We start from the raw sequence: 10,837 nt of genomic DNA on the forward strand, positions 1-10,837 counted from the left end.
AAATGTCACAAATTGGCAACAATCCACAGACCATTATTTTGAGAAACATTGGATTCGAGAATTTTTAAGGTTTTTTCCCCTAATTTAAAAAATTGTACAACTCTAAATCACATATTTTAGTACTTAATTAAGCCTTTCTTATATTTTATCTCACATCTTGAAAACTTACTCAGTGCCAAAGTAATGTGTTAAGTTCTTTACATGTTAGTCAATTTAATCCTCCAAATAATTCAATGTAGTAGACACTAGCTGGTCCACTTTCAGTGGAAACTGACCCAGAGAGATTCTGCAACTTATCCCAAGTCACTCAGCTGGGAATTGAGCTCTGACTTCGGTGCCTTTGCTCTCAATGACAGCAGCTACAGACTGAATATCTGTATCCCAACCAAATTTGTATGTTGAAATTCTACCTCCCAATATGAGGGTTAGGAGGTAGGGGCTTTGGGAGGTAATTAGGTCATGAGGGTTTAGGTTCAGTTCATTTATAAAAGAGACAGCAGAGAACTAGTCCCTTCTGCCACATGAGGATGCAGCAAACAGTTGTTTATGAAATAGGAAACTGGTCCTTACCTCACTGAATCTAGAGTTTCCATGGTTCAGGCTCCCTTCCATTGCTGCCACACCCTGCACTATTAAAAGGCTATTGGAGTTAGGTGCAGTGGTGGACACCTAAGATACTACCCACGGGAAGGCTAGGGGGGACTAGGGTTGTAACTCTGTGGTAGAGTGCCCTGGGTTCAATTTCCAACACCAAAGAAAGAAAAAAAAGAAAGAAAGAGCTGTTGGGAAGAACTTATTTGGAACTGAATAATAGGGGGAAAAAAACTGATTCTCCAAGGTGAGCAGATTTGGGGTAATATAGTTATGAGGAAAAGACTCCAAAGAGACTAGAAGCCTGAGGTTTGACTTCATAACTTACATTCATATAATGCTCATGGTCCACCCACAGTCCAGTGTGCCAGAAGAGTATTTTGTGTTGCTCTTCCACCTTTGCAGTGAAAGGCACAGTAACCTTCTGAGGACACCCAATTGGTGTTATTGTTACTTTCAGCCGCCACAAAGGTTTGGACTCAAGCTTGGCTGCAGGCTGCCCCTGTCACCTCTCGGAGGCGCTCCATGTTCCTGGCTCCTTCCAGCAGTGCCCTCCCCACGACAGTCACACACATCATGCATCCAGAACCAGGGCTCAGGCACTGTGGGCGGGTGAGAAGGAAAAGTGAGAAGAGTAAAATCTATCCATGACAACCCGAAGGTGGCAATAATCACATTTACTTGAAAATTGCCTGAGAATGAACTACATGTTCCTGTGTGGATATGCAAACATATGCAAATGTATGTAAATGTGAGACCCTCTTAACCATTTTCTCCATCTGGATGTGGCCCCTTGTGGTGAGGCCAGAAGGAAGTGATGGATTCTGTTCAAGTTCTCCCTTCAGGCCCAGGGGTTAGCTAGAGAAATATTTCTTTTGTTCTCCTGGTCATTCTCCTCTTGTAACTGTGGGGGTGGCTAAGGAACCTAGGTAGGCTCCGGTTTGATTCTATTTTCTCTAATGTGGAGAAGTCAAGTTGTCTGATGTCTTTTCCTTTTCATTCTCAATGTCTACCATCTTACCCTGGCCTAACCCAAGATGTCTACGATTGCCTTCCACTTCCCTGAGCCTTGGCCATCTTCTGTAAGGCAAGAAGGCTGAACTTAAGTGACTTTAAAGTTCCTTTTAGAAGGTCAGATCTGAATGTCTTAAATTTGTGATGTGAAATATAGCAACATGTGCTATTATGACTCACCACCAGCTGCAATTAGGAAAAAGAAAGAGCAAGGGCTTTGAAGTGTTTCTGAAACACAGACCTGGGTTCAGATCTCAGCTTTTTATGGTTCCTAGGAAAAGTTGCGTAACTTCTAATTGGAGGGCCACATTTTTCTCTTCTATAAGAAGAATATATTGGTCTGAAAAGGCCTATCCTCTATCCTTGATGTATGCATTAACATATATAACAGATATTTAAATGCATACTATGTATCCAGCACTGGACTAATGATTGACAAGACTGTGAAGGTAGGTTTAGGAAAAGTAGGGTGGACCTTAGATACCATGGTAGTGCTGGGCTTTACTCTAGGATGATGAAGAGCCAATGACATTCAGAGGAGGGAGGCAGAAAAATTGGCATGTTTTAAGAATCTCTTTGGCTGTAGGTGGAATCGTTTGGGGGTGAGTGAGGCTGGAGCCTGGGAGGCTCTTCAGGAGGCTGGAAAAGCTAGCTCCCCCATCTGCACCACAGAAGCTACTATATGATCCAAGCCAGCATCCTACACTATGGCCCAGAGCTGCTCTCTGCACAGTTAGGAGGCTGGTAAAGTCTGTCTTTGGTTTCTGCTCTTTCTTTCATTTGGCTTCTTATCTCTCCTCAGCTGCCTAATCTTCTCCCATTGCTCTTGACCCTCCTCCCAGTAACATTTCTAATGCATTACCTTGTATGCAATGTCTATTTAATTCATTTTCCATGTTAGAGACAGTTGTAAATGAAAAGATAAATGTAGGAGAAGGCAATGTTTACCAATGAGAGAGAGAGGGAGAGAGGTATCAAATGGCAGTCATCTCAGGCATCCCTGCTGTGTGTGGAGTGGGGATTCAGCTGTGATGGTTCTGTACCACCAAATGCACACCAGTCCTGGCCACTGGAAATGGCACAGCGTGGCCTCTACCTTGAAGGATGTGGTGCCCAGAGGCAGGGTTCAGAAGCTGTGGCTGTCCATGTGGCTGTGCATACCCTATGTAAGTATACTTGGTTGCTCCTGTGTCTGTGGGTACAGGGTATGGGACTCTGTGTGTGGTGACCCCGTGTGGCCTCCTGAAACTTATGGAAGCACTACTTTTCCACCCTGTGGCCAGTTCTGCAGTGTTCACCCTGACCCTGCTCTTCCTTCACCCCCAGTGCATGGACCCTCTTGTGCAGTCACCTTTCCTGGAAGTCCCTCGCACCCAGAGCAGGAGAAAGAAAGAAAAGTAGGAAGGTTGTATTCCCCATTGCCACAAAGCCCTTAGACCCATGTCATTTAGTGCGCGAAGGTTTGAGGAAGGTCTACATTTCTGGAACAGAGGGAGCCTAGGCAAGAATGGAGGATGTGACTTTTTGTCACTGTTTCTAAAACGTGGGAACTGTTTGAGCGGGACCTGCCCCCACTGCATGGCAACTCTTGAATTTTGAGGTGGAGTCTAGACAGCTTGGAGACTAGGGAAAGGACCTATCTACTGAAGCTGGGCAGCAGGTGAGAGATGGAAGACCCTGGATGAAGACAAAGGCCATGTTGAATATTCAGCAAAATGTGGAATTCTCCTTAAACTTCAATGTGTGGACTAATCACCTAGGATCTTGGTCAAGTGCAGATTCTGATTCAGAAGGAGGTCTGGGGTGGGGCACAGAGTTTACATTTCCTACAAACTCCCATGTGATAGCAATATTGTGATCCATAGTCCACACTTTTGAGTGGCATTAGAATCTATGGCATTTGCATAATTTCCTTGAGTTGGGGGAAGCTGAGCAGACAGATTCTCACAGTGACTTCACCCTCCCATAACAAGGAGCTTCCAAATGATATCATATTCCAAGGAATGGAAAACGTACGAGAGGATTGTGAGAAGAGTTGGGATGTGGTTTTTTCAGGGTCCTCAAAATAAGGTTAGGTATGATCAAGGATACTGCAGAGGGACCAATACAGTCATGAGCACTTAATGATCTTCTGTAAATAATACCATAGTGCAGCATAAGCCAGCCCAAATGCCAGCAAAATGCCTACCAATAGCCCCCATTACTACCACTACCATCTTTCCCTCTCACCTCCACATTGGCCTCTTGTTTAAAGAACTGCTTCCTGAGAGCTTCCTAATAAACACTGCTCAGGCAGATTCTGTTAGCCCTTTGGATGCTAGGCTGAATGGAGACCCAGGGACAGAGGTGGAAGGGTAATTCCCACAGTCCAGTTCCCCCATGCTCCTGCCTTTGGAAAAACTTATCTTTAGGTGGAATGGCCCCAAAAGGCAAGGGACATTTTCCCAATTGGCTGCAGGGCAAACTGTTCATTAATACTAATAGCAATGTATTTCCTCCCAGCTGTAATTCATTTTACAGCTTCCACATCTGTCAGCTCATTTAATCTGTACTTCAGACCTGTGAGTTAAATAGAGCAAGTGTTATTATGTGCTTTTTCATAGATAAGAACACTAAAACTCAGAAAGCTGGTTAAGCAATGTAGCACAGAATGCAAAACCCAGGTCTTCCAACTCAACCCAGCGCTCTAGCCAACCACCCAAGACTGATACATTACATATTTTCTCAAGGAAAAAAAATGACTCTGGGAATCAGTAATCAATGACCTGGTATCTTGGGGAAACCCTATCTGCTTAGTAAAAGTTGTGTATACCTCAACCTTCTTCTTTAAATTTAGATCATCCAAGACAAGGCAAAAAAAAAAAAAAAAAAAAAAAAGGGGGGGACAGGGTGAATTTGGAAAGAAATTCTTGAGGTCTGCCACTTCTATTTTTTAACATGGATTCTAGGGAAGAACTTTCTAGAATATGTGTTAAACTCCTTTGCTTTCTTTTCATAGGATCTCTTCATTCCTCTTAGAGCCAGCCCCCTTAAGCAAATTCTCTGGCCAAACCTGGGTCTGGAAGCAAAGTGGGGTCTGAAGTGACAACTTCTGACCACTAGAGGGACCCCAGGCACCGGCTACATTTTCTGCAGTAATTGGTGCGGAGCAATGGTACCCACCTCTTGGAAAAATTCAGGTCAGGTGCATATCTGGCTAAGAATTCCTTCATTGTTCTATAAACCAGGTCCTGACGAGACCAAAGTATTCAAGCTTTAAATCAGAGGCATTTAATTCCAGAATTCAAACAAAGAGATTAAAATCATCATAAGAGAGACCCAGACACCAGAATCAATGAATATGCATTTTTATCCAGCTCTTTCATTTAATATATTATCATAGGGCTTCAGAGTGTCTGGGACCCAATGTTCTGATTCAGAGTATCTTGGGTTTGGTAAAAGACTATTGAAAAACTCTCTCCAGGTGATTCTGATGCACTGCCATTTGGAAGAAAGCCACTGGACTGGTCCCAGCTCTGTCCCAATGCAGTGTGTCCTCTACTACATTCTAATGATCTGCTACTATGGTCTCAGGTTGAATCTGTTCTGAAACTGTGAACTCATAGCTCAAATTATTTCCACACTTGAATTCTCTTCTTGTTCATAGTCACACCATTTCTCTTCTAACAACATTTCTAATGTGTGTGTGTGTGTGTGTGTGTGTGTGTGTGTGTGTGTATGTATGTTTTGGTGTTTAATCTACATTTTATGTTGGTCTCTAAATTCCACAAGGGCAAGACTCACACATCTTATGTTCACCACTGTAAAACAAGAACACAGATCAGTGTAGAACACATGCTGTTCTTATATGCATTATCTAGCTACCTATCTGTTCTTCCTTCCTCCCTTGCTCCTTCCCTCCTTCCCTTCTTTCCTCCCTCCTTTTCTTCCATTAACAAGAATGTGATAGTCCATCCTTGTGGCACAGATTCAATTGTGAAAAGCTTTTTCTAACATTCAGCCAAAACAAATGTCCTTGTTATTTCTTTTCATCCAGTGATCCTAGTTCTGAAATACACATGTCTAATGCTTCTTCCAAATCACAACCATTCAGCTATTTAAGGAAAGCTAAATACTTCTTACACTCTTCCAGTGTAAGTCTCCACACCCCACTCACACACTCTCGCTCCTTCATCCCCTCCTTAGAGCAATAGCAGGGCTCTAGTTCATTATCATTTTGGCCTCTGCCTATTAAGAGTTCTAATTTGTTAGTGGCCCTTTGAATACATGGGTCCCAGAGCTGAGCTCTCCATTCTAAACATGACCAGTCCAGGGCAGGGTTGGTATTGCCCTCCCTTGTCCTGTATGCTGTGTCTTAATGCAGGTTGAATTTGCATCGACTTTTTGGCTGCCATACACACTACTGAATCATCGTTAGCCTGTAGCCAAGTGAAACCTCTAAGTCTCTCTCTCCTACAACAACTTCTGTTGAGCCAGGCCTTTTCCATCCCACTTAGTGCAATTGATTTTTTAAAACGTAGGTTTTGCATTAATCTCTATTAAGTTTTATTTAATTTCTTCAGTTTTTGCTATCTCAGTGACCTTCCCCCACTTGCTCCTTTCATATTCCCCAAAACTTTGCATAGCTCACCCCTGCCAATCAACCAAGTCTATGAAAGAGCAGCCTTGTTCTAGAGCTTGAAGAGGACAATGGGGTGGAGAAGAAGCATGGTTGTGTTGTTGGAAGCTTCCAGGCTGATAACAGAGATAGTCTACTTCTTTCTCAGCTCTTTCTCAAATCACAGACAGGAGTAAACCAACCAATTATCTATCATCCATCTATCTATCTATCTACCTATCTTATCTATCCATCCTTTCATCCATTCTTCCTTCCTTCCCTTCTTTCCTTCCTTCCTTCCACTATTAAGAATGTGACAGCCCATCCTTGGGGCACAGATTCAATTCTGAAAAGCTTTTCCTAACATTCAACCAAAACCAGTCTCCCTGTTATTTCTTTCCATTGGGTGCCCCTAAATTCTGAACACTGGTTGAAGAGAACTTTCTACTCTGACGTTCCACATCTATTCTCTCTCCTCCCAGTAATTTTTTTTCAGCATATCTGTATCCAGAATATCTAGCGCAAACACCTTGGAAATTCCCCTTACACTTGCATCATCTCTGCATCTGCACATAAAGAACATTCCTAGAAAAATAAATTCTCTAACTGGGCACAGTGGGGAAGCCTGAAATCCTAGTTACTCCTGTGACTGAGGCAGGGAGATAGCAAATTCAAAGCAAGGGTGGGTGAGACCCTGCCATGATATAAATTTGGAACCACTGGGGATATAGCTCAGTGCTAGAGCTCTCCTAGGTTCAATCTCCATTACCACAGAGGTCAGGAAAGAATATTCCTGAACATGGCAGCAAAATAGGGACTGACTAGGGGCTTGGGATTACCCATGAGATAGAGGACTCATCTGAGAGCTTTGGGGTTCTCTTTTGTGTCCCGGGTTCCACATATGTTCAGGGTTGTTCAGGAGAAAAAATTGGGAAATCCTGAGAACCAAGGAAAGAAGGGAGGGGTTGGAGGGCACCAGATAGGTTCAGGGAGGTGCTGATGTCTAGAGTTGTGTCTGACTTATCTCTACCTCTTTCAGTACCTCTCACAAAATGTGCAATAAATGTGCACTTAATGTGCACTAAACTTAATGTGCAATAAATTCTGTAAATGAAATGAAGTATATCCCCCCTAAAGTGCCTTAAAGGGTTAATCAAGTACCCAGAACCGCAGAAAGATAAGTTGCCACAGGGGGGCGACAGAGGCCAGAAGGTGAACCTCCGGGACTGGGTTCGGAGGTAGGGAAGGGGTTAGGCTAACAAAACGGAAGAAATCAACATGAAGACTGAAATGACCTTTAGTTTCAAGGGAGTGTGCTTCTCTTTTTCAGTGTGATGAAATCCGAGGAGGCGGTTGGACTCTGAATTTGATTCTGAGCCAATGAAAGTCTCCTGGAATTTGGGCAAGTGTCCTGTGACTCATTTTTCTTTAAGTACAGATGAAACATTGACAGCCCTTCCCAGGTTTCCCCTGCTGTCCTGAGCCAGTATCCCAAAGGAGAGAAAGAACTGTTCCTGCAACACATGCTCAGGAACTGTGGTGAAGACCCCCTGGATCTGCCAGCCATAAATTGACACCGAAAGCAGGTTCACAGACCAGAAACTTTGTCCTGACAGTCCTTCAGGCTCTTCTGCCCTAAACGACTGAATGACATGAGAGAGATGCCCCAGAGGACTTAGGGCAGGAAAGTCATTTTCCAACATTTTTCTGCACCAGTTATTTGCTTGCTTGTTCCTGTTTCCCACTGGAATGTGACCCTTCTAGCATGTGAAGCCATGCTTTATTCATAGGAAATTAGTTAATTAATGTATTTATTCCACATTTACTGAACTCTGTGTACAAGAGAAGATGGTCTTGTTCTCATGCAGCTTATGTTCTAGTGGTGAAAGAAAGAGGTGAACCTGCTGAAAATCAGTAATCCCATAAGCGAATGAACAAGGCCAATTCTAGCATGAGTACATGCTACAATGGAAACAGCCCGAGTGAAGTGGCAGAGAATAAGTAGGTGCACAAGGTGGCTGGGGCTACGCTCCATGAGATGCCAAGGAAGGTCAGTCTTATGGAGCTGATATTTGCACTGAGACACCAAAGATAAGAAGATGCTAGTCACAAAAGAGCACAGGAAAGAGAGTTCTGGACTGAAGAGTCAAGGGCAAAGGCTCTTAGAATAGAAAACAAATTTGTCCATTTGTAGGACCAAATGTACACCACCAGGTGTACGGCTTAGTGAGCAAAGGTCATGGACTGTTCATGGAAGTCCCACAAAAGAGAGCAAAGCACTTGTGATTACCCCTAAGTATAGGGAGGAACTAAATGCCAAATTTGGAGTATATTTTCTTAAAGAGAAACTTTTACAAGATTTTCTTTCTTTTTCTTTCTTTTTCTTTTTTTTTCTTTTCCTTCTCTCTCTCTCTCTCTCTGTTATTAGAGTTTGAATCCAGGGATGCTCTACCACTGGGCTATAGCCCCAGCCCATTTTAAATTTTTTTTAAATTTTATTTTAACACAGGGCCTCACTAAGTTCCTGAGGCTGGCCTTGAACTTGCACTCCTCCTGCCTCGGCCTCCAGAGTCACCGTATTCCAGGCATGCACCACCACATTTGACAACTATTACCAGATTTTCTAAGAGGTGTATAATCCTCTCTTCTTCCTGTAATATTAGTAATACTTGATTAATAGAGAGAAGACAAGATCCATGCTATTAGAAAAACTAGAAAGACCAAAGATGCAGTTTGGAGCTACATGGGATGTATTCTTCCAGAACACTGAGGAAAAGTACTATTATCCTTGGGGTGGGAGGAACTTGAGACATTATCATAGAAATCTTAAGGAACAGATGACTTTAAGTGCCCCCAGATATGGGAGGGGAGAAATGGCAAGATGGGAAAGTACAGATGCTAATGCTAGAAAACACATTTGCAAATGAACAGACAGTGAATTATAGGCATTCGAGAATGATAAGGATTTAGTATTCTCATTTATAAAAGTGTGTCTAAAAGATGTCCTAAATCTAAGTGTGATACAAGGATGCCTGAAATACCCCTTAAAGCATTGGCACCAAATTCTTCTAAATCAATTATCCAGAGGCCACCCCTTGGAGAGTACCTCTTTCCTTCCTCAGATTCTTAGAGGAAAGATGACAGCTAGCAACCACTTTTGCTGAACTGATTTCTAAATACTCCTTACCCCACTATGTGCCCCTCACCCCTCCTGCCCAAATCACCTAGATGTCTGGAGATGATTTGGAAGGACTTGGACTTGTTAATTAACCTAAACAGTCACATTCATCTGCAAGGTGCATTATTGTTAATTAAAACTGCGATTCTCCTTGTGCCCAGACGGCGGGCTGCGGTTGTCAGAATAATTAGATAGCATACTATGGTTTTCATGCAAATCCCTGGCAATTAGAGTTGGCGATGAATTGGGTTTGAAATCCCAGTGAAGTTCTCAGTCAGAATTCCTCTGGGAGTGGCTACAGGAAGACAGCGAAGATGGGAATGGAGGGTAGGGAAATGGAGATGGATAAAAAGGTGTGAGGACAAGGCATTTGTTTCCTGGATCCTCTGGGAGTGGCCTCAGCCCAAAATGCATGAATTATGAGCCTCAACATGATTTTCAAACTTCCCTCAAGACATACGTCTCTCTCCTTAATGCAAATTGTCCCTCCCCAGGGTTTTGTGTGCTCCCCAGAGCTAGCCTCCATGGCTCTCATCTTTCTGAGAGGATTTTTTGCTTAGCCAGGAGGCCCAATAACTCATACACAGCTAAAGTCCCTGCCAACCCTCAGATTAAATTCTTAAGGGTTCTAAGGAAACAGGATTTGTATTCCTGAAGAGTCTCAGAAAAGATGCCAGGTTCAGAACAATTTTAGAGTGGTTGGTGGCATGCAGTGAGTTAAATGGGCAGGTCCCCATGGAAAGCTTTAAAGAAATGGCTGAGGTCAGAGTTAGATGTAGGAAAGAACTGTCCAGAAGAATAGATAATGGCAGGGAAAGGGCAGCCCCTGAAGGACCAGGGCAAGGCCAGCAGGGGTGGGAATGAGGGGAAGATAACCGTGGGGATGCTAGTCTCCAGCCTACTCTGACCTCTTATCAGCTGCCAGCTTCTGCCTCTGCCTTTCTTTTGTGAGGAATACGAGAGCTGACAAGCCATTACCCAAGAGTCTGGGTTGTCTCTACCTGGACCAGTGAGGAGGGACTTCTGTCTGTAGGCACTGGTGCGGGGTAGATAAGACAACCCTAGTGGTCTTAAACTGAGCCTTCCTCACATCAGGTTAATGCTGGAAGCTTCTGAGAATCAAAAACAGCCTCTCCTTCCCCTCAACTAGGTCAGCCTCTAAATCTAGTCCCTTGTCAGGAAGGAGGGCAACATCTGGCAGGACTGAGAGAGTGGTCAGGGGTTAGAGGGGGATTTTGAAAGGAGCCTGGAAAGGGAATAGGAGAAAACAAAAACACTAGGACATATTTACCAACTGTGGTGAGAGACCTGAGTATAATTTCGATTTGTAAATTATTTCCTTTTTCTTCATTTTTCCTCTCTTTTTGTTTCAGAATGTCTCCCGCATCTCAATGGTCCCCAAATCCCGCCTTTCAATTTGTGTTGCACCAATCGGAAACTAAACCTGGTGGTTGCTA

Source organism: Sciurus carolinensis, chromosome 1 (genome assembly GCF_902686445.1).
Source record: "Sciurus carolinensis chromosome 1, mSciCar1.2, whole genome shotgun sequence".
NCBI classification, from domain to species: Eukaryota; Metazoa; Chordata; class Mammalia; order Rodentia; family Sciuridae; genus Sciurus; species Sciurus carolinensis.